The sequence below is a fragment of the Tursiops truncatus genome, chromosome 14 (assembly GCF_011762595.2).
Source record: "Tursiops truncatus isolate mTurTru1 chromosome 14, mTurTru1.mat.Y, whole genome shotgun sequence".
Classification (NCBI taxonomy): Eukaryota; Metazoa; Chordata; class Mammalia; order Artiodactyla; family Delphinidae; genus Tursiops; species Tursiops truncatus.
Genome location: NC_047047.1, coordinates 61,354,601 through 61,380,073, shown reverse-complemented (window position 1 = coordinate 61,380,073; position 25,473 = coordinate 61,354,601).

The following is a 25,473-nucleotide window of genomic DNA, read 5'->3' as shown; positions in this document are numbered from 1 at the left end:
ATACATCTGTTTTTGCTAGATTACACACCTCTTTTTTTCCAGAACATCACCTGAGACACCTACCCGTACCCTATTATGTTTTAAAGAAATCAGTTACACAGACAACAGTCTTATATGATTTGTTAATTTCATGAAATATATAGGTTTAACTGAAACCGTATTGATAGATGTCTTCTATATTTGAAGCATGAAATTCTGATTGACAAATTTTTTTTTTCTCTGCACAGTTTTGCAAAGCTTATGTTTAGACAGTATGACAAGGGTGATCTTTTACCTGACAGAGACATTTTAAATCACTTTTTGCATCTGAAATAATGACTTGTACCTCATAGCAAATCAATGAATATTGCTAAATTTTGAAATAATATGGAGGAAAAAAACCCAAATTTCCATCGACAGATGAATGAATACATAGATTATGGTATTCTAGTATAATGGAATATCACTTGGCAATAAAAAAAGAATGAACTATTTTAGATCCATACAAAAGCCTGGATGAATCTCAAAATAACTTTACTGAGAGGAAGAAGCCAGACTTTCACCCCCAAAAGGAGTCCATACTATATGATGCCATTTTATAACTTTCTAGACAAAACAAACAAATCTCTAAGTACAGAAAAGCATATCAGTGGTTGACTGGGAGCAGAGAGTAGGATAGACAAAAAGGAGGGAATGAAAAAGCACAAGAAAAATTGGGGCAATAATGAATATGTCAGTATGTTGATTGTGGTGATAATTTCACAGGTGTATATAAAGATCAAACCTTATTAAATTATACATTAAATATGTGCTGAGCCATTCCTTATATGTCAAGTATACTTTAATAAGTATCATATGAATATTTTAAATATCATCAACAAATTCTTAATAGGAGTAAATAAAGCAAGTGAGGTAGAATCTCTCTTTGCAAGCTGTGTAATTTTTGAACTTTTAATATATACAAGATAAGAAGAATCCTGTGGGTGGAGTCTTGACACAATGCTTATTGGTAAGAAGTAGGAATGGAGGCCTTTTCCTTATCAGTAATAATACAACAAAGCAAGCAAATAAGGGCCACATAGGTAAAAAGCAACTTATGTTTAACAGACATAAAATGGTTCAAAACATGATATTTGCAATAAGAATGAGAAAGATAAGATTCTCTTCAATAAATAAAACATGATTCGTATTTATATTATTTCACAATACATAGATAAAGACACAAGAAAAAAGGGGAAGCTAAGAAAAAAATAGAGATATGGAAAAAGAAATTTAAAAAATGAATATTGTCCATTCATCTCATGGATATTGTCAGGTAGATACACAAAGATAAATAAACATGGAGCAAATTGATAAAGACATTCATAAAATATTTCCGTCTTGTAAACATTCAGAAAACATTCCTTAAAAGACATACAGGGCCCTCCTTCAGTAGAGTCATATGTGCCATTGGGTAGAATCAGGGAAAAATTAGATCTGGCTCAAAGGTCCTAGTCTTCCCAGGTCCTCTGAGGTCAAAAGAAGAATGGAAAAGAATTTAAACTGTTGTCAATTAGGAGACCATGTAAATTCAATTTAAACTGTCATTTAATTGCATGATATTTGAAGACTTTTATTTTTCAATAAAATGAGCTGAGAAAGGGCAATGAACTAATAACAAGGTAAAGAAATTACTAATTGAGCAATTTTAGGTAATAGCAAGCGAAGTATTTTTAGGCTGAGTTTTCTTGGTCTCTTATAAATCACATAGGCTAGGCCTATGTGTGCAGCCAACTGTTTTGTGAGAATATCTAACAAATTGAACATTACTTCAATGCAATACTGATTACAAGCAAAAGAACCCCACCATTAAATGTATAACCAAGGAGGAAGTGTTTAGGAATAGCTAATTTGTTTACCATTTCATTTTTTCTTACCAAGGATATTTAAGAAGAAATCAGGGGCATCCAATTTACTTTCATAACTGTCATGGGCAGTGTTTTTCAGCAATCAAGTATTTGTTTAAAATATACCTGGTCTTTGTCCTTAGTCTGTATTGACTACATAGATACAAAAAGCTGTCGTGTCTATTTTTCTTCTTTAGTGAATTGTTAAGGCATCCTGCAGGTTTATGCTTTAGCAGGACACTTTTGCTAATCAAGCCATACAAACATATTAAAAAGATCCACAATGATTTCTCAGTTATCAAGGAGATTATTCTGCCCATTATGTTCATCTCAATTTCCAATAGCATGTAGATTATTTAGACCCACCTTTTGGAAGTCAGCATGTAAAGGTTCATTAGATAAAACTCAGATCAGTCACCTTGACATTTTTCTGGTAGAATTTGGTGGGAGAAAACACAAGTGAAGTTGGTGAAATCTTTAGTACGTATCAGTTGTCCTTGTAATATGCCATGGAACTGATATTTAAGAATGGGTATGTAGAGACCTGTGAAGGAGAAATGAGATGGTGAGCTTTTGAAGCAGTGATAAAACATTATAAGAATCTCTATGTTCATAATTTTTATGTGGAAGCTGCTCAACAAATAATTAAGTCAAAACAAAAGAATGTGGCATTTCATTGCAAGAAATTGTATCCCAGTCTCTGCTGAGTTGAGGAATTCTCCCCTAATGGGCCACTGGCAGGCCAGCTTCTCTGTGTCTCAGGTGACTCTGGGCTGGATGGCAGCAACCCTCATCCCTGCAAGGATTTTTGACTCACTGTGTAAGGGGCATAAGGAAGCCCAGTAGCAATGGCCTCAGCATAATATGATTGTCTCTTTTGTATAGTCAGGAAAAAAAGGAAAGTTGTCCAAAACACCCACAGCAAGATGCACTGCAAATAAGAAACTATCATTAGCAGAATGAGACATTAAATGAGAAAAATCCTTTGCTAACATTTGCTGATAAGTACAGACAGGATGAGTCAAGTGCTCACTTTAGCTTCTTCTGCTGCAGGGGCGCTTCAGGCACCAGTGCTTTCTCCTCATGCCTGGCACACGACTTGCCTTGGCAGCCACAGGTAGCCTGCTTCAGAAAATATAAACCTACCTTCTTAAAGTAATAATAGAAATTTCATCCAGATACAATTTTATCAAGGAGGCAAATAATATAGTAAAAATATGAAATTTTAAAATATTTTTATGTAATATAGGGAAAATTTAAAAACAATTACATTGTGAAAAGAGAAAATTTGTTTCTAAGGTGAAGGAAAATTCAAGAGAAAAAAAGAAATATCTCCTAACAAAATCTATTCTAGGTAGACTAAAACATTGAATGGAAAAACGTTAGTGAGATGCCTGAGGATGCCAGAATATCTACTATATCTGTCATCTATATATATAACGTTTTGGTATGTTTGAAGAAGTTTTTCTTTCTTGTGTTTAGAATAGGATTTTTTCAAAATGATACTGTAGAACAAGAAGAAAATTGTCTTTTGCTGTTTTCTACCTTTAGGTGAGGTAGTTTTCAAAGCTGCTCTTCTCAAATGCCTCCATTGGTCCTACCATGGTGCCCCATACCGTATCACTTTTTTAGAAGCTTCATTTGCAGTGTAAATATCATATAGAAAGTGTCTTAGTCTGTACAGGCTGCTATAACAAAATACTAGTGGCTTAAATGACCCGTACTTATTTGTCATAGTTCTGGAGGCTAGGAATCAGAGATCAAGATGTCAGCATGGCTGGGTTCTGATGAGAGCATGCTTCCTGTCTTGTAAACAGCTACTTTCTCTCTGAGTGTTCACAGAGTGAGAAAGAGATCTCAAATCTTCTGTTTTTATAAAGGCACAGATTCCATCATGAGGGCCCTACCCTCATGACCTAATCTAACCCTAATTACCTTCCAAAGGCCCACATTGAAATACCATAATATCAGGGATTCGGGCTTCAACATATGGATTTTGGGGGGAACTCAAATTCAGTCAGTAGCAGAAGAGATAGGGTCTAAGCTTAAAATAATTCATTTGGTTATTTATGTAAGCGAATAGCTGGGTTCTAAGGGAAGGGATGTTGTACAGGTACTGTTGAGCGTGTAGCAGGCAAGGAGAGATAGGTAGATAGCCAGATAAAGGGAACTGCAAAGAGGTTGGGGAGGTGCTAGGAATATCAAGAACCTTGGAGGTTGCTGAAAGAGGGAAAATTGGATGGGAAAGGGAGCAGTCACTGATGATAAAACATTTTGTTTACTTACTAGCCTTGCTTAGGGAAAGTCCCATCATACGCATATTTTTAGATTTTTCAAAAGCTATTTCTTTCTCTGCACCCGGGCTGCCTGAGGTATTATTTAGAATTTTGGTGTTAGTCCTAATCACCACAGATAGACAGATACTAAATGTTCTCGTTGTAGATAATGAAGCCAGACTAGTCTCTTCTGTGAACTCATATTCTGAATTTTCAAATGTCTAAAGAGCTGGGTATCAACAAAGCCCAGAATGAATAAATGAATGTGTGCATATGTTAATTAATTTTTTAAACATACAAACAATAAATACAACTCCCAAAATATTTTGAAACACAGTCTGCACAGACAGTTTGAAATTGGTTAGCAGAAATTAGTTTAGCTTAAAAGTCTTATTTGAGAAATGAAAGTGAGAAGGTTCAGAGACAATAGCTGTCACTTTCGAACATAAAGTATTAGAAGGGAAGTAGAAAGTTATCTAAAGTTCACAAACGTCTCCAGTCATCTACAATAGATGTTATTAATCATTTCCTAATGTTTGAAAAGGTGCAACTCATCTGAATTTTATGGGGAAAACTGACCTGTAAACAAACAAATAAATAAACCTGTATTGTAACTAGAAGAGAATAATCGTGTGTCCTAAAAGTTAAAGAATTATTACTACGAAGCTCTGTTTATTTTGTTAAAATTTATCTAATGTATTTCTTATGCACATTAAGTATTTTGACAGGCATCAGTTAATTTTGATGTTTCAAAATATTTCTGTTAGACTTTCAGCCCATTTGAATATGCTAGAAATCATGATATTAGGATACAGCAAATTTTGTTTGCTTTAAAGGAAGGGAAGAAGGCTTATTTTTACATAAAAGCTCTCATTTAGTATTTATTTTAATATTAAAACTTCTTACCACATTTTCCAGCACATGGCATTTTCTCAATAAACGTTGAATGAATGAGGTTAGGTCACATGTCACATATTATTTTCAGAGAATAGCAGCACCATGGCTTAATGACAGTGTTTTTCTAGTTTTTAAATAAGATGTGGCACTTCTGTAGGCACTTGTTCTGAAAATTGTGTCATTTTGAAACTTACAACATCAAAGTTATTTGAAATCATTTCCCAAATAAACCAATGACAGAGGCAATGACACTAAGATGGTACCCAACTCTTTAACAAAATAATAATATTATAATCCTTCAGTCTGTGCTCAAGCAATCTCCCTTTAAAGGGAGATGTGTGTTGTGTGTGAGTACCCTATAATGTCTCTTAAATTAGCATTGAGGTATGGCTAAAGCTACCATTGGAAGGTATTAATATATAATATATGATATTGATTCCAATTTCTAATATATACTATGGATATAGAACAATAATTGTAATATAGAAATCATTTGAGAAAAAAATTTAAACTCTTTCCCTCACCATTAAAATCTGAATGTTTACTCAAGAAAATGTTTTGAAGATGGCCTAAAAACCTTCAATTCACCAGAACAGGCAGCTTTCTTGTCTTCTATAAGTTTGTGTTTGAATTATGCCATAGATAGTTATTGTTATTGAAGAAGGAAGGAGAGGAACGATTAGATCAGTGAATATTGTTATTATAAAATATGAGAAAATCAAGGCCTTGTTTGAGAATTCCTGCCCCTTGAGAAGTTATAAAACACCAAAGTCAGTTCTGTTCATCAAACTGAAATTACTGTGATGTAAAACTCTTCTTGAAAATTCCTAGCTTGTAGTTGAGATGGAGTCAGCATGATAAAATCAAAAATTAATTTCACAGGTTCACCTGATAAAAAGTAATGAATGTAGCCCACGTACTGATGTCCCCCCAACAGATTTCTTCTTCTTTGATTTCTTCTTCGTCTCCTCATTTCTTTCTTCTTTCTTTCTTTCTTTATTTTTGCCATTAAGAAATTACTAACAGTTGTGTGTTTTTAGAAGATACGGGGAAGCCTGAGGGGAGGGCTACAGGGCTCTCTCACTCATTTCCACACAATAGGAATGAAAACAGAAGGAACAGCCATTCCAGTTTCTCCCTCAGAATCTTGGAGAACAGTAGCTACCTGGAGTGTCCTCTGTTGGTGGCACCTATGGGGAAGCGAACGCAGCCTCCCATATCCTAGGGAGCCACTCTCCTGAGACACAGCATGAAAGAGGTGGCGCTTATAAATGTGCTGTGGCACCCAGGGGAGGAATGGTGAAGCCAGACGAGGAAACCAACTACTGTTGGCAAGCTGGCAGCTCCGGGGACACCAGGTCAGCCTAAGAGAAATGAGAGGGTCAAGTGAGGCAGCCCCGGTGCAAGTGGATCCAGCATGGACTTTGGAGTCAGGTGGACACACATTTATGACCCTGTTGTGTATCTTTTGAGTAGCAACTTACATGAGTTTCCTAAGTTCTCTAAACCTTAGTTTCTTCATTTGTAAAACTGAGATTACCATACCTATCACTCAGTGTTATTAGTTGATAATGTGTATTTTTTATGTATCAGTGCATGGCAAATCAGCTCAAAATTTAGCAGCGTAAAATAGCAATCTCTGTTTATTAGCTTTTGTGATGTTGTGGGCCAGGCATATGAACGTGGCTGAGCTGGGCTGTTCTCACCTGGGGTCTCTCACTTGCTTGCAGTCAGTCGGTGGCTAGAGCTGGGGTCATTTTGAAGGCTTTCTCATTCATATTTCTGGTGCCCGGGCTAGGAGACAAACAGCAGGGACTGGAGAAGCTGGGGCTCCCCAGGCATCTCCCCTACCCCCAGGGGGTCTCCCCACCTCGCCCTCCTGCATGGCCCTTGCAGGGTCACTGGATTTCTTACATAGTGGATCAGGGCACCGAAGGAACACGTTCTGAGACAAAGAAACGGGTGCAACTGTATCACATTGACTACTCTGGGCCGAAAGTCACACAACATCACTTCCACTGCCTTCTATTCACTAGAAGTGAGTTGCTACTACCAACCCATAATCAATAGGAGAAGAATTAGACCCCGCCTCTTTTTGAAGGAGTATCAAAAATTTGTGGATGTGCTTCAAAAGTACTGCACTATGTGAAATGCATGGTCTTCAATAAGTGGTGGCAATTTTTTTTTTGTTTTGGTTGAAGTGTAGTTGATTTGCAATATTGTGTTAGTGTTGGGTATGCAGCATAGTAATTCAGTTTTTCTTTTTTTTTTAGATTATATTCCATTGTGGGTTGTTACAAGATGTTGGATGTGGTTCCCCATGCTATGCAGTGGGTCCTTGTTGCTTTTCTAAAAAAAAAAGAAAAGAAAAAAGAAAAGAAATGACTAACAGGGTCTCTATCAGTCTATTTTACAAAAAATAATAACTTGTATTAACAGAGGGATATTTTGCCTCAAAATCATTCACAAACATTTACCAATATGCTGCTGCAAGATGACCGTTTCCACTGAGGTGGAACCACCTCTGGTGAAACACAAGAGTGTATTTACTAGCAACTCTCCCTTTCTGGTGTGAACACAGGAAGGTGTCTACAACAGGAAGGGAAAATGCAGATATTCACGTTTTCCTTCAAAGAGTTAAAGCAGATTCTTCTCTTGGCTATAACTGTATTTTGAATTGTGTCTGAAGTTTTTTAAAGACTGGCTGTTCAGAAATTTCTCTTTGCATTACTTCAAGTAATACTTTACTTAACTGGAAAAGTACTTTTACATAGCTGATAAAAATGCTCAGTTACTTTTTACAGTGGTTTCCAAATATTTTACCTTCATTACTGCGTTGACATGTGGCAGGGCTGGCTTCGTGGGTATGCAACCTGTGTAGTAGCACAGGGCCCAGTGCTCAGAAGGGCCCTGTGTTTGGTTTAATGTTCCATTGTCACAATTTTGAGATTCTTAATAGTTGTTTAACCAGGGATCCCGTGTTTTCATTTTGCGCTAGACCCTGTAAGTGATGTGGCCAGTCCTGGCACCTGATCGGAAGTAGAGTGAGTTAAGGGTCTGGATGACCTTCAAAGACACCAGAGCAAAGTTCCCAGCACTTGGGTATGTTTGTCTATTTTGACAAGGCAATTAAGGATGGTATATGCAGCCAGGCTTCTTCAGAGCAATGTGCCGCCAGTTTTCCTCACTGAATGCAAAGTAGGGTGGCTAGAATAACCTGCAATAGGATGTGCAATTTTATGTTATACCAAAAGTAAGGACCTCTGGAGACTGTGCACCAAACGGTACTAAACTTCTGTCTTACACTCTGCTGGGAGAGGGAAATGACTTATATGCAGATGAAGCTAGAGAAGCTGGGTATTACATGTAGCCGCTATATCTTAACATATGCCTGTCCACAGAGAAAGCCCACCAGTCCACACATACTGAGGGCAATGATGGTAGAACAATCCTGAAAATTATACTAATAATACTGCTTAATATTTGTATGACTTCTATAGATTATCTCACAGTAATGATCCTAATTGAGGTTTACTATAATTCAATATTAAATTCATAAAAGTTGAGTTGCCAAAAGTCATATAGTGAGTAAGTTGAGGTAAACTTTAAATATGGGCATTCTAAATCCATGCCCAGTGCTATGTTCATCTGTCTGTTTCACTGGTTATAAATCTTTGAGCCTCTAGCTAGAAGGCTGCCCACATAATGGGATTTTATTGAAGCAGATGAAGTAATCTTTTGGCTGCCAGTGAGGGCCTCATCTCTAAAGAATCCCAAGACAGAACATCATGTAGGTAGTGGGAAGGGAAACAGAGCACCAAAAATATGGCAGGAAAAGAAGGGCAGAAGGGAAAGACATGGTAAGGAAGGCACCGAAAAGTGAAGTTGAAAGAAACACTACGGTCATCTTGTCAATCTCATACTTTTCTCTCTATCCGACCTGATGAAAAATCCCCCTCAACAGATGCTGAAAAGATGAATTTTCACTTCAGAAACATGTACAAATGAGCACTTTATCTCCAAATACCAGATTCCATATCATTCTTAAAGACCTCTATTTGTTTGAAAGTTCTGGCTTAAGTTAAACTGAAATTTGATTTGATGTGAATTTGAATTAAATATGGTCTCTGCTCTCAACTCTTCAGTCATAAACACGTAATTTCAATACACATGATAAAAGTCATAGCAGTGAAATCCACAAAAACATTTTAGAAAAGCATATTGCTGGAAATGCTTGACAGTTTCACAGAGCTCTTTCTCTTTGTCATAGGCTGTGAATAATGGCAAATTATAAAAATGGAGGACACAGAAGTTTTCTACTAACCCTAATGACTTTTGTCCCTCATCCACATATATTTTTTTAATGTTTAAAACCTCTAGCATATGTGGCTTCCCTGGTAGCGCAGTGGTTGAGAGTCCGCCTGCCGATGCAGGAGACACGGGTTCGTGCCCCGGTCTGGGAAGATCCCACATGCCGCGGAGCGGCTGGGCCCGTGAGCCATGGCTGCCGAGCCTGCGCGTCCGGAGCCTGTGCTCCGCAACGGGAGAGGCCACAACAGTGAGAGGCCCGCGTACCGCAAAATAAAAAACAAAAAAAAATACTCTAGCATATCTCTTGGTGGTATTCTCCTTTTTAGATTAAATAATCAACTCAAAAAATTCCTTAAATACTGTGTGTGGCATCCTCATCTGCTCCTCAAAATATATGATTCTCTATCCTTTCATCCTATAGATTATTCTCTAGTTCTTTACTGTCCCTGTTAATGTGAACCCCCAAGGTCTAAACTCACTTCATCATATATATTCTGCTCTTTGCTGCAAAAAGACCTCATTCCCTGTGATGGGAGCATTTTCTCACATACTAAGCGTGCATTAGAGTTTGTGTCAGCAGCATCATTATTTTCTTGGCTTATGCTGAACCTATATTTTGATCAATGCCAGATAGAGCGGGTGTCCCACAAAAGCATATACTTGGGGGGCTTCCCTGGTGGCGCAGTGGTTGAGAGTCCACCTGCCGATGCAGGGGATACGGGTTCGTGCCCCGGTCCGGGAAGATCCCACATGCCGCGGAGCGGCTGGGCCCGTGAGCCATGGCCGCTGAGCCTGCGCGTCCGGAGCCTGTGCTCCTTAACGGAAGAGGCCACAGCAGTGAGAGGCCCGCGTACCACAAAAAAAAAAAAAAAAAAAAAAAAAAAAGCATATACTTGGAAATCTAAGACAAAAGTTTCATTTTCTCTCCTTAGTTTTGACCTAAATAAAAAAATGTTGACATTGTTGCCTAGTAAATTAAAATTTTCCCCATCTTGTTGCACTTAAAAATTAGATAACTCTGCCTTCAATGTTTTTTTATGTTTATTTATTTTCTTATTAGTCATCCATTTTATACACATCAGTGTATACATGTCAATCCGAACCTCCCAATTCATCACACCCCCACCCCCACCCCCACCCCACCACCGCTTCCCCCCCTTAGTGTCCATATGTTTGTTCTCTACATCTGTGTCTCAATTTGTGCTCTGCAAACCGGCTCATCTCTACCATTTTGTAGGTTCCACATATATGTGTTAAGATACGATATTTGTTTTTCTCTTTCTGACTTACTTCACTCTGTATGACAGTCTCCAAATGCATCCACGTCTCTACAAATGACCCAATTTCGTTCCTTTTTATGGCTGAGTAATATTCCATTGTATATGTGTACTACATCTTCTTTATCCATTTGCTTGTCGATGGGCATTTAGGTTGCTTCCATGACCTGGCTATTATAAATAGTGCTGCAGTGAACATTGGGATGCATGTGTCTTTTTGAATTACGGTTTTCTCTGGGCATATGCCCAGTAGTGGGATTGCTGGGTCAAATGGTAATTCTACTTTTAGTTCTTTAAGGAACCTCCATTCTGTTCTCCATAGTGGCTGTATCAATTTACATTCCCACCAAGAGTGCAAGAGGATTCCCTTTTCTCCACAACCTCTCCAGCATTTGTTGTTTGTAGATTTTTCTGATGATACCCATTCTAACTGGTGTGAGGTGACACCTCATTGTAGTTTTGATTTGTATTTCTCTAATAATTAGTGATGTTGAACAGCTTTTCATGTGCTTCTTGGCCATCTGTATGTCTTCTATGGAGAAATGTCTATTTAGGTCTTCTGCCCATTTTTGGATTGGGTTGTTTGTGTTTTTAATATTGAACTGCATGAGCTGTTTATGTATTTTGGAGATTAATCCTTTGTCCGATGATTCATTTGCAAATATTTTCTCCCATTCTGAGGGTTGTCTTTTCATCTTGTTTATGGTTTCCTTTGCTGTGCAAAAGCTTTTAAGTTTCATTAGGTCCCATTTGTTTGTTTTTATTTCCATTACTCCAAGAGGTGAATCAAAAAATACCTTGCTGTGATCTATGTCAAAGAGTGTTCTTCCTATGTTTTCCTCTAAGAGTTTTATAGTGTCCAGTCTTACATTTAGGTGTCTAATACATTTTGAGTTTATTTTTGCATATGGTGTTAGGGAGTGTTCTAATTTCATTCTTTTACATGTAGCTGTCCAGTTTTCCCAGCACCACTTATGGAAGAGGCTGTCTTTTCTCCATTGTATATTCTTGCTTCATTTGTCATAGATTAGTTGACCATAGGTGGCGTAGACTTATCTCTGGACTTTCTGTCCTGTTCCATTGATCTATAATGGCTGTTTTTGTGCCAGTACCATATTGTCTTGATTACTGTAGCTTTGTAGTATATTCTGAAGTCAGGGAGTCTGATTCCTCCAGCTCCGTTTTTTTCCTTCAAGACTGCTTTGGCTATTCGGGGTCTTTTGTGTCTCCATACAAATTTTGAGATTTTTTCTTCTAGTTCTGTAAAAAATGCCATTGGTAATTTGATAGGGATTTCATTGAATCTGTAGATTGCTTTGGGTAGTATAGTCATTTTCACAATATTGATTCTTCCAGTCCAAGAACATGGTTTATCTCTCCATCTGTTGGTATCATCTTTAATTTCTTTCATCAGCGTCTTGTAGTTTTCTGCATACAGGTCTTTTGTCTCCCTAGGTAGGTTTATTCCTAGGTATTTTATTCTTTTTGTTGCAATGGCAAATGGGAGTGTTTCCTTAATTTCTCTTTCAGATTTTTCATCATTAGTGTATAGGCATGCAAGAGATTTCTGTGCATTAATTTTGTATCCTGCAACTTTACCAAATTCATTGATTAGCTCTAGTAGTTTTCTGGTGGCTGTGTTACTGTCAATTTCCTCTTTTAGAGCTGTTAGCAGTTGCCTTATGTATTGAGGTGCTCCTATGTTGGGTGCATATATATTTATAATTGTTATATTTTCTTCTTGGATTGATCCCTTTAACATCATGTAGTGTCCTTCCTTGTCTCTTGTAACTTTCTTTATTTTAAAATCTATTTTATCTGTTATGAGTATTGCTACTCCAGCTTACTTTTGATTTCCATTTGCATGGAATATCTTTTTCCTTCCCCTCACTTTCAGTCTTTATGTGTCCCTAGGTCTGAAGTGGGTCTCTTGCAGACAGCATATATACAGGTCTTTTTTTTTTATCCATTCAGCCAGCCTGTGTCTTTTGGTTGGAGCATTTAATCCATTCACATTTAAGGTAATTATTGATATGTATGTTCCTATTACCATTTTCTTAATTTGGGGAGGTTTGTTTTTGTAGGTCTTTTTCTTCTCTTGTGTTTCCCACTTAGAGAAGTTCCTTTAGCATTTATTGTAGAGCTGGTTTGGTGGTGCTGAATTCTCTTAGCTTTTGCTTGTCTGTAAAGCTTTTGATTTCTCCATCGAAACTGAATGAGATCCTTGCTGGGTAGAGTAATCTTGGTTGTAGGTTCTTCCCTTTCATCACTCTAGGTATATCATGCCACTCCCTTCTGGCTTGAAGAGTGTCTGCAGAGAAATCAGCTGTTAACCTTATGGGAGTTCCCTTGTATGCTATTTGTCATTTTTCCCTTGCTGCTTTCAATGATTTTTCTTTGTCTTTAATTTTTTTTAATAGTTTTTTTCTTTTTTTAGATGTTGGGAGTAGGAGTTTATTAATTAATTAATTTATTTTTGCTGTGTTGGGTCTTTGTTTCTGTGCAAGGGCTTTCTCTAGTTATGGTAAGCGGGCGCCACTCTTCATCGCGGTGCACGGGCCTCTCACGATCGCAGCCTCTCTTGTTGCGGAGCACAGGCTCCAGACGCTCAGGCTCAGTAGTTGAGGCTCACGGGCCTAGTTGATCCACGGCATATGGGATCCTCCCAGACTAGGGCTCGAATCCGTGTCCCCTGCATTAGCAGGCAGATTCTCAACCACTGTGCTACCACGGAAGCCCTGTCTTTAATTTTTGCCAATTTGATTACTATGTGTCTCGGCGTGTTTCTCCTTAGGTTTATCCTGCCTGGGACTCTCTGTGCTTCCTGGACTTGGGTGGCTATTTCCTTTCCCATGTTAGGGAAGTTTTCAACTATAATCTCTTCAAATTTTTTCTCGGGTCCTTTCTCTCTCTCTCTTCTCCTTCTTGGACCCCGATAATGCGAATGTTGTTGCATTTAATGTTGTCCCAGAGGTCTCTTAGGCTGTCTTCATTTCTTTTCATTCTTTTTTCTTTATTTTGTTCCACAGCAATGAATTCCACCATTCTCTCTTCCAGGTCACTTATCCGTTCTTCTACCTCAGTTATTCTGCTATTGATTCCTTCTAGTTTATTTTTCATTTCAGTTATTGTATTGTTCATCTATGTTTTTTTGTTCTTTAATTCTTCTAGGTCTTTGTTAAACATTTCTTGCATCTTCTCGATCTTTGCTTCTACTCTTTTCCCAAGGTCCTGGATCATCTTCACTATCATTATTCTGAATTCTTTTTCTGGAAGATTGCCTATCTCCATTTCATTTAGTTGTTTTTCTGGGGTCTTACCTTGTTCTTTCATCTGGTACATAGCCCTCTGCCTTTTCATCTTGTCTATCTTTCTGTGAATGTGGTTTTTGTTCCACAGGCTGCAGCATTGCAGTTCTGCTTGCTTCTGCTGTCTGCCCTCTCTTCAATGTTTTTAAATTTAAAAAAAAATCATAAAGAAAAAATTTGTATGTCTCTTTCCATCTTACAAAGATTTTGAAAATCTGAGATTCTCTCTACTGTAGTGAACACTTTCTATAGTTTTATATTTGCTAGCATTGGTCACATATTTAGAATTTTTTTTTTGAAGCTTCAATCTTCAAGTCATACCCAGGGGAAGTTCCAGGTTTTATGGGACTTGAAACTTGTACAGCTGGGGATGGGTGTCTTCTTTAAGAAAAGTAATATAAAAAACCTTACTTTAAAAAATTTTATAGGACTGTGAAAATAGCCCATTCAGGGGCATCTGAAACTTGAGATTAATTAGGTTCATGGTGATTACACTTCTGGCTATGCTCCTTTCAGATTTCTCTAGCCAAAAAACCATAGCTGAGTTTTGGCTGACCGTTTTGAAAGTGCCCAGATTGTCTAGCATATATTATCTGTTCAGTATGGCAGTCTGAGCTGATTCAAAAGCCAACTTCAACTCATGGACATGATAGAAAAAAACAGACAATGTGTTTTAGATTGCATCAGCCATCTTGAAACTAACAAAAGAAAATTGTCTTATGGTTGAGATGAAGATGGAAATCAATTCACAAACATGTATCAAGAGTCACAAAGACTGCCACTTGAAAGAAAGTTAGGCTAAAAACAGCACCAATCTGGGCTTCCCTGGTGGCGCAGAGGTTGAGAGTCCGCCTGCCGATGCAGGGGACACGGGTTCGTGCCCCGGTCTGGGAAGATCCCACATGCCGCGGAGCGGCTGGGCCCGTGAGTCATGGCCGCTGAGCCTGCACGTCCGGAGCTTGTGCTCCGCAACGGGAGAGGCCACAACAGTGAGAGGCCCGCATACCGCAAAAAAAAAAAAAAAAAAAAAAAAAAAAAAAACAGCACCAATCAGTTCTGGGAAGCAGCATGGAAGATTGCCCCCCACTCAGAACTCAGTGTGTCAGAGAACTAGTCCTCTGGCTCATACTAATCTTGAGACTAGAATCTGAATTCATACCAACCATGTGTTTCAGGTATTTTTAAGACCAAAAACCAAAACAACAAACAAACAAAAACAAGGAAACAAAACAAACAAGCAAAAACAACAAAACTTGTCCTGTACCAGTGATATCTGTGATATTAGGCAAAAGCATCATGGTTTGGCTCTATTGAGATGCTTCCACAAACCTGGACATATGAAATCCTCAGAAAAATCATTGCAGTGAGATAGAGTCAAAACTTACAAATCAACCAAGGAAAGAAACCACCACAGTGGGGCTCAGTACATAAAACACATGAGAAAATTTGAAGCCCATGCATGACCTTGAGACACTAGAATAATCGGAGTGAAAGGTAAAATATCCAAATGATTAAAAAGATGAATATTGATCATAGGACAAGAGTAGTATGAATAAAAAGAAATAGGAATAATTGAGAAAAGACCCAATATATAGTATACAAATAATATAGTTACAGAAAATGTAATCTCAATAGATGGGTTGAACAATAGACTGAAAAAATAATTGTGTCTGAAGATAGACCTGAGCACTTCTGCAGTATAAACAAAAAATTAAGAGAGAAGGAAAACATGAAAAAAAGAGGCTAAAAAATCTGGGCATATAATACAAGGAAAGCATGAAAAAAGAGGCTTAAAAATCTGGGCATATAATAAATTTTAGCCTGCATCTAGTAGGAGTTTCAAAAGGAAAGAGGAAAAATTAGAAAAGTAACATTTAAAGTCACAATGATAACGGTAAGAGCAGATATGCTTGCTTTACGCCTCATGTTGATGAAAAAGCTTCTAAATGTTCATCATTAAGTATGTTGTTGGCTATAGAGTTTTGACAAATAACATTAAGAAGTTTGTTTCCTGTTACTGTTTGCTGCCTTTTTTATTTTAATGATGATTGCAAGCAAAATTTATTTTAAGATTTTTCTGTCCCTTTTGAGGTGATCATATGCAGTCTTTACTCTCTTAATGAGCTGTGAGAACAGACTGTTTTGCAATCCTGATAAGTAAATTTTTAAACATTGTTAGAATCAATTTAGTAATACAATTTAATGTATCTCAGATTTTGACTCTGTGAGTGAGATTACCCTAGAATTTTTTTGTACTGCTCTTGTCCAATTTTAGGGTTTTAGTTACATGAGTGTCATAAAATGAATTGGATAACTTTCCCTCCATTATATCCTCTGGAAAAGGTTGTAAAGGTCAGAGATAAACTGTTTGGGAAGATTTGCTGAAACTTGCCTGTAGTAGCATCTAGACTTGGTGTTGCTGGAGAGTGGAGAAAGGGGAGAGAATTTGACTACCTATTCCATTTATTTAGTGCCTGTTGATCCAGAGTTCCAATTGCTTCTTGAGATAATTTGGTTATATGTTTATTTATTAATTTTTAGAAAATATCTACCATATATACATTTTATAATTTATTGGCATTAAATCATTCATTGTTTAAAAATAATTACTATTTTATTATATAGAGAGAGACATACAGTCACATATACACACACATGCACTATAGTACATATGCATGCATATAGGTATAGTCCATATACAATGTGTGTTTGTATAGATATGTGGGGGTCAGTGTTTCTCTCTTTGAACAGTTTTGCTTGAATTTTGTCTATTTCATTTCATTTTTAAACAAAATTTGATGTTAGACCTCAAAATCAATTTTCCACTTGTTCTAGAAAATCATCATCCATGTCCTTTCTCTGCCCATGTGTTTAGAAATGTACATGCATAATACTACTACTTGTGAATTTCTATTCACTGCTTCTCAACACCCCACCCCTCACTGTGCTTCTACTCTACTCCTCTGGGAAGTCCTCCAGACTCTTCCTTGCCCAGCTCTGGGAGCTCCATCCACTATGCTGTCATTACCTCCTGTCCTGGACTCCATTACCATAAACAATGTATTTAACTGGCTTGCTTTATCTAAATGCAAGTCTCCTTATTACATTATAATGTTCTTGGGACAAGTGCAGTAACTTTTGTTTGTGGACTTTAAATCCCCACAATGTGTTTAGTATAGAGTAGGCACTGAATAAATTAGTTTGAATTCGTAACACTAACATGTTAATTCTTTTCACAAGAAGCAGGAGAAAAATTAGTGTTTTGAATATTTTTTGACAAGTTGGAAGAAGTTGACTTATTCTTCTAAGAAGATAGAACACTTGCCAGTTTGACATATCAGGCCCTTTTACTGATTTATAATTTATCATTTTCTAGAAGAAATTTCAGCAGCTGTATCACACCTAGATATGTCTACTTCCAAAGCCTTTATAAGAGATTCCTCAAATAGTATTATAACTTTCCTTCTATGGTGGTGACAGTATTCCTGCCTTTCCCTGTGAATACAGAGATCATACTATATTCTCTGAAGCATGAAATAGGGCTTCATTGTTCATTGTTTAGACTCATCATCTTTAAGAAGAGACTTAATGCTGTTTAGAACCCATCAAAGTCTCCTATTCATTGTCTCATTAAGTCATGTTCTCCTGCTTATACAAGTTTTATATCTTTGATTTAGCACTCTTTTTCCCCTGATGAGAATCGATTTAGTTAACAGAAAATGTACAGTTGGAAAAGTCTTTTCTTTTAGGCATTTTCTCCGACTATGGGGATTTGCAAATCCTCTCTATGGCTTCCCTGAAATTAAAGTAACAAGACCAATTTCAGTTACTTTAACAAATAGATATTTTAAATGCTTAATTAAATTCACTTATTTAAACAAGAACATATGATATGATTCTGAAAAAAAAATTAATCGCATGATGTGGTGGTCTGAGCAGATTTTCAGTCCATCTTCCTCTTGCTGCCTTTGCTGAAGAATTGCCAAACTGACCTTGATCTCCAGACTGAGTCCAAGAAGCAGACCAGAGATGTGGTTGGCATTCTGTGATGCGGTGGTGTGCAGTCTGCCATCTCGAACCCATGACTTCCACGTGGTCTGTGTCTGAGGCAGTTGTACAGGTTTTAGAGGCTGATACTTAAGATGTTCCTCTAGGCCAATGACTCATTGGTTAAAGCTCTAACAATTAATAAAGAAGAGATGAAGCAAGCTATCGCCTCAACTCTAAACAAAGAAAGTGTGGGATTTGCAACTACCACTTGTAAAATTGGGTGCCTTTCCAAGTGGGCCTAGAGAGCAGACGATTAAGAATAAGAGAAAATATATCACATATAGAGACCCAAAATACTCACTTTTATATCTTTTTCTTCTATAAAAATATTTTATATATTTTTCATCATTTTATATTTATACTGACACTTTTGCTGCTCCCTAGGTCCAGAACAACATATTTAAATGGTGTGTGTGTGTGTGTGTGTGTTTATACGTGTGAGTGTGTATATGCTTACATGTACAAAGAGTCTGAAGCAGACCTTGCTGACTACTATATTACCCCTCCCTTTTTGCTCAAGCAGGTAAACCAGTTTCAGAAGCTATGAATCGTTATCACATCAGACAGGAGCACAGACATAAAACATGCCCTTCTGTTCCTTCTATATCTACAATTCTTTGCTCCTTCATGCATTCAGGAACATTTCCTGGAAACTACCATAGAATATCTTTTTTCCGGACAGCTGCTGGTAGCTCTCAAGAGCTCCTAAAATGCATGAATTTAACATTCCTAGCACTACCTTTCGTGCACCTAGAGCAGCATTCCAAGAATGATTCTGTTGCTGACCACTTTCTCTTACAATTTATAAACAAAGAGAATCTAACACAATTCAGCTGTCCTTTCTCAACTGTTTTATCAGACAGAGCAAGCCAAAAAAAAATTAGATATGTAATCTTTTCACAAATTGCTATGCTTACATCTAAATTACAGTGTTGCTTGGGAAAATGGGGACAAAACACAAAAAGAGGAAAAGGAGAACAAAGGAAGTAAAATGTGAGAGGAATCATGAAGGATACTTGAATAACATCAGATTGGAAGTAGGTTTAATAAGAGCCAAAATCATGAGAGTCTAATGTGAGGATATAATTTATTCAATTTAGAATAATTTCTTTCAAATACATGTGAAAAAAAGGGTACGATCAAAATTTGATACATTTATGAAAGTTACAATGGGGATACAGACTGACTTAGTCATTACATCCCAAGATACTTGAATGAGGGAATAAGGTTTGACGTTTCCAAGAAGAATATTTGGGAAAGATAAGAGGATGTTCAAAATCTACTGGTATTTAATAAATGTATTGAGTGATTAAAAACTAGAATAAATAAGAATAGACATTAGAACTATTTCAAAAAAGTAATGATCTATATTGTTATGGTTTGGTTGTGTCCCCTCTCAAAATATGTTGATATTCTAGCATCTGTGAATGTGACCGTATTTGGGAACTGGGTCTTTACAGATGTAATCAAGTTAAGATGAGTTCATCCTAGGCTAAGGTGGGCCCTAATCCAATAACTGATATCTTTATAAGATGAGGAAATTTGGATACACACACAGAGAGGAGTATGTCATGTGAAGAAACAGAGATACACATGCCCAGGGGGAAGATGATATAAAGACATACAGAAAGAAGGCCATGTGATGATAGAGGTAGTATTGAAGTGATGCATCTATTGATACAAACCAAGGAATGCCAAGGATTGCCAGCAACCATGAGAAGCTAGAAAGAGGCAAGGGAGAATCATCCCCTAGAGCCTTCAGAGAAAATATTGACACTGCTGTCATCTTGATTTTGGACTTCTAGCTTCCAGAGCTGTGATGCATTTCTGTTATTTCAAGTCACTCAGTTTGTGGTAATTTTTTACAGCAGCCCTAGGAAACTAATACATATAGATTATATTTAGAAAATTTAGGTACACCTATGATTTAAATGCAATCTCAAAATTGAGATTATAAAAAATTGACATATTTCTATGCTAAAGAACAGGTGCCTTGGGGCTTCCCTGGTGGCGCAGTGGTTGAGAGTCCGCCTGCCAATGCAGGGGACACGGGTTCGTGTCCCGGTCCGGGAAGATCCCACATGCTGCGGAGTGGCTGGGCCCGTGAGCCATGGCTGCTGAGCCTGCGCGTCCGGAGCCTGTGCTCCGCAATGGGAGAGGCCACAACAGTGAGAGGCCCGCGTACCGGAAAAAAAAAAAAAAAAAAAAAGAACAGATGCCTTTTTCTTTTCTTTTTTTTTTTTTTTCAACATCTGATTTCTCACATGCATCTTCTCCTTCCCTTTTAAAAGGAGGGTAGAAGGCTTGAGAAGTAGGAAGAGGGAAAGGAGAGAGAGAGAGAGACAGAGTTTGGGGAAGGAGAAGTTGCATGTGAGAAATCAGATGTTGATTGAGGGTTTGCTGAGAAAGCTCAGGCAGGTTGATGGGTAAATAAACAGGATGGGTAGAAAATATGTTTCCAAAGAGCAAAAAATAGACCCTGATCTGATTCCTTACACAGCCAAACAGAATGAATTATTATTTCCCTTTTATTTCATTAGTGTTCATTTTGCTTGTTTTTCTGTATTTTTAAATCATCCATGTAAACCTTAGGGAGGGAGATACTATCTCTTTATCAAGCTTCAATTTCATGCAGACCCACCATGGCCACTTGAAGGAGATAACCAGGGCCAACTCTCTATTCTAGCCAAGGAAGGCTCTGGTTCAGGGAGAATGACAAAGGAATATAACTTCGCTAATTAGATTAGAATCTTATCACTTTTTGGAAGCTTTTCCTCCAGGTACAGCAATTAAGTTTGCTTATCCAGAAATTTAAGACCAATTAAAAACAAGTTGCTTGAATTACCACTTTAGTTATTTATTCCCTTGCTCCTTACAAGTTGCCAGGAATGTGTTTAGGAACTCAACCATTGGACTATTTATTGCAAGTTACTATCTCTGGCAGCTGATCTGTGGCAGGTAGAAAGAGGAAAATCATTGGATGTTAAAAAAAAGTTTGATTCAAGGCAAAATTGTGAATATTTTTATTTTTGAATATTCCTTAGAAGTTAGGAAGTAGACTAGGCAGGGAGGTTCTTCTTTATGCAGTTAGTCTCCAGTTTTTATTGAGAAGGCCATGGGGGAATTTTAGGCCCACTCCCTGCTCCACAGACTCCAAAAGGCTTCTGGTCACTTTACATGAGGAATGAGACCTCTGCCAGGAATCACCAACAGGAGCACAGAGTGAATCAAAATGACCAGCGGTCACTTAAAGCCCATTCCCTTTGAACCGTAAGAATTCTCTTGATGTCATCGTGTGTGTCCTCAGAGGCGAGTGGTCATTACTTCTTGATTTCTTTCTCTCTTGGCACATAGTTTCAAAGATCACTGAGCCCTCTCCTAGTCTATACCATAATTATAGTGAGGCTTCTCAGTAAAAACTTAGAGGTGAATTTTTTGGGGGCCTCAATAAATGGGTATTTTTTTAGATAATTTCTTAGACCTTTCTAGCCATGCTTCTTAATGCATTTCTCTTCTTTGACTGTACATCACATGGCCTTTCTTCTTTGAAGTCATGAAACTCATCTGTCTCAGGGTCTCATACACGCTGACCTTCTGTTCAACACACTCCCATCTGATCTTCTACTCACCTTTCAGGTATCATTCTCATCCCTGTCACTATCCCCAGCCCAGCAAAGTTATAACTCTTATGTGCATTGGACCATTTCAAAATGCTATTTTAAAAATGAATAAATACTTATTTGTGTAATTGTTGAATACATGTCTTCGCCACAACATATAAGTCCACAGCACAAGGACTGAGGGTCTTTTCTAATTTGGGCATCCTGTCTGATGGCAGAACTGTTATAGGCAATCAATAATGCTGGGGATGGCATGATCTCACCTTAGAGAGACCCCCCACAGAGATCTCTAGTTTAAAGATGCTTCATTGCAGTTTAGGGCTTTAAATTCCTAGGTCCTCGTGCTGTCAGTGGGTGCAGGGATGATGGGTGTGTGCACTAGAATGCTACCTACAAGTTCTGGACCAAACACAATAAATTTTTTCTGAAAAAGGCCAGGTAGTAAATATTTTAGGTTTTGCAGTCTCTGCTTCAACTGCTCAACTCTGCCTTTGTAGTGTGAAAGCAGCTGCAGATAAAACCTAACATGAACAAGTGTGGCTGTGTTCTAATGAAGCAATTTATAAAACAAAAAGGCCGGGGACAGTGATCTGTGAGCCACAGTTGTCCAAATCCTGTTCTAGATGGTAATTTCTTCACTAAAGATTTTAATACCTGAAAGACACTATAGAGAGCTATACCTGTTCTGGTCTATTCCTGTTCTCTTGTATAACTACATCTCACTATGTTGTAGAAGAAACAATACAGACATTTGTTTATGTGGGAGGAATGCAGTGATGCTCTTTCTATCAATTTTATTCATAATACCAATTTGTTTCAGAGAGTCACATAACTCCAAAATACTTTCACACGTGTCACTGCAAAACAGCTTTGATAAGTTTTCATTAAACCTTTTCTTTATTCTATTACTTTTTATATTACATCCTATGCTATTTATTGCTTTCCTATAAAGATCATCTGTTGTTGCTTATTCCAAGTGTTAGGTAGAATTTATAAGACTGATAGGAAATAATTTTTGACAGATATGGGATCAAACAGAGTCATTCAAAACCATTTACCTTCCCTACAAATTACAGCTGGGTGGCTACTGTTAAAGAATTGCTCCCATCTCCATTAACAACCTCCATCTCCTACTCAGCCAGCTGTGTACATTGTGGATGTTTTGAGCCAAGCTCCAACATCACTTACAAGGCTGATATGTCAGACTAATGTGAATGCTGACCATTTGCACTCAGAACATGCCCACAACACATGCATCATCAAGGGGAATTAATTGTTAGCAATGAATTCAACATTCAGCCTTTAACATTTTTATTCTGCCATGGAGGCCAGAGAATAAATCTATTCTTTCAAGCAGGCTGTTATTAATCTCTGGCTTTCACAAACGGCGAACAGTCACCGAATCCAGCTGACAGCACATATTCATTTAAAGACTAATAAGGAGAATTACCCATATTAGTTAAAGTGTGTTCTTCATCATGGGTAAATCTTTCCAGAACTATTGCAGGAATTGGATTGGAGTACGTGGAACAAATTGACTTGTTCTAATTGTTATCTAAAGGTGAGGCATTGAGAAAAATTTCCAAAATACATTCTGACAATCATTTCAGCTTCGTTTTGGGAAGAACATAATCTTGCAATAGATATTATTTAACTGTTTTTTTTGGTAAAGAAATACATTAAAAAACCCTTCAGTCTTTTGTGTGGTCAGATTCAGAGATGTCTCTTTACTTTCTATGTGTTTATATTAGGTTTTTAACTGTAATGGGTTCAAATGCATGAAGGAGGAATAGAAATAGGAAGCAGGCTTCAAAGAGCAGAACCTGAGAACATATGATGGAGAAGTAATTCTAGGGGGCTTGTCTTCTACACTCCAATTTCATCACCTAGGGAAAATGCTTCCCTTGCTCTGTCCCTTTTTAATCGTACCAATCTGGTTGTCAGCGTTCCTCAAATTATGCAAACTTAGAAGAATCCATTATTATAGTGTACTTCTGAGTGTCTTAAAAGAGAAAAGGGATATTAAACCAAAGACATACTATATCAAATATCATAGCTGCTGAATATCTACAAAGCCATCTTAGGAATCCCATCATACTTTTGAAGTTTTTACTGGTAGACACTTTGTTATGTTTCTCTGGTTGATTGGAGAAATGAACATTGCTTCATGGTTGTGACGTCTGATTTCTCTCATGTCTAGTCTAGCATCTTCCCCGAGTTCTAACCTTCCTTTCACAGTATTTTGTGGAAATTATTGAAGAGTTGATGCTTCAGGGGCAATTTTGAAATTGGCTCCACTCTTCAATACTGTGACGTGGAAGCTACAGTTGACGTGCACCTGCAGTTTGCCACCAGCAGACATATTCTGCCATTTCTAAGATGCAAATCGCATTCACAGGTGGTAAGATCAGAATGAAGTTCAATTATTTCTGAATTTCTGTGCTCCTGTTGGATGCAGGAACTGTCAAGTGATACAAAAAGACTCATCTTGCTCAAAATGAGGGGTGTGACAACAGCACCAAGGGCTATGAAATGAAATTCTCCATCTGACATTGGTTTTCACAGATTCACCTTTAATAGTTTGGTATAGTTTTATTAAATATTATTTTATGCTCCTGAGCATTAACCTGCATTTCTCTGAGACTTTATTGCTAGTTTACATAAACTCAACTAATACTTACTGAGGCTTTCTTATATTTGTTTGTTTAAATGTATACAAATAGAAAATGCAATACTCTAGAATAAAGAAAAGTCATATGTTAAGAAACAAGGTAAAAGACTATACTTAAGTAACTTTAGAATATTTAATTATTATTCAGTCAAAGCTTCATTATTGCTACTTATTTGAATTTGCACTTTTGTTTGTGAGGAAATGAAACAGGTAAAATGTTCAGTATGTCAGAGAGTGGACCAGCCTTGGATATTATATGGTCTTGACTCTTCCACGTGTTTCCATGGTCATCATGCCTTATGTGGTCCCAAACTCCTTAGCTCATCCAAATTAACTTTCTCAAAGTTTTCCCCAAGCACTTCATTTTTTCTCATAACTTCATGAATGTAGAGGGGCTGATTTCTTACAATAATGTGTTTTTCTTCTCTCTTTCTCCTATTCATCATTTAAAATTCATATTTGATGTCACTTCTTATGAGCAGTGATTTCTGCCTGCTCTAGCTGAGTTAGGGATCCCCTCTTTGTTCTCATTATGTCCTATGCTTATGCTTTTCACAGCACCTATTTTGCTGTATTTAAACACTTTTTCTTGCCTTTCTCTATACCTGACTGTGATTTCCTTGAGGGTAGATATTGTGTTGTTTTTATTTCCAGATACCCAGTGAGTAATATGTAGAAACATTTATTGTATACATGGCTTATGGAGTTCACCACAGGCTGTTTAGTTGCAGGGAAAGAATCACCTAGGGAAATAATGCTTTTTCTTGACTATGAAAACCTAGTGCCACATTTTTGTCCTAGAGTGATAATAAATCTTTATTCTGGCTTATGTTTGAGATCTCAGGCTCTCCTAGAAGTGTGGGTTTTTACATGAGACTCAGATCTGTCCCATGGCTTCCCATACAGGGATCCTCTGCAGTAAAAGATTAACTCAGGAAGTCTGGATTGTTCACACTCTGCACATTCCAAAGAAAGAACCTTTGCTCTGCTTCTGGAAGGTAACCTCTAAGCCCTTAGAATATCCTCTCTGATGAGAGTGTCACTGTTCACATGGAGGCCTTGGGCCACACCAGACAGTCTGTGCTAATGTTGTGATTTATGGTGGGGGCCCTGAACCACTGAGAATCAGCTTGGGATTTTAGGGGGCCTGGAGACTAAGGTAAGCCATGCTTTTGTGATGGTCCATACCAAGGCTCAG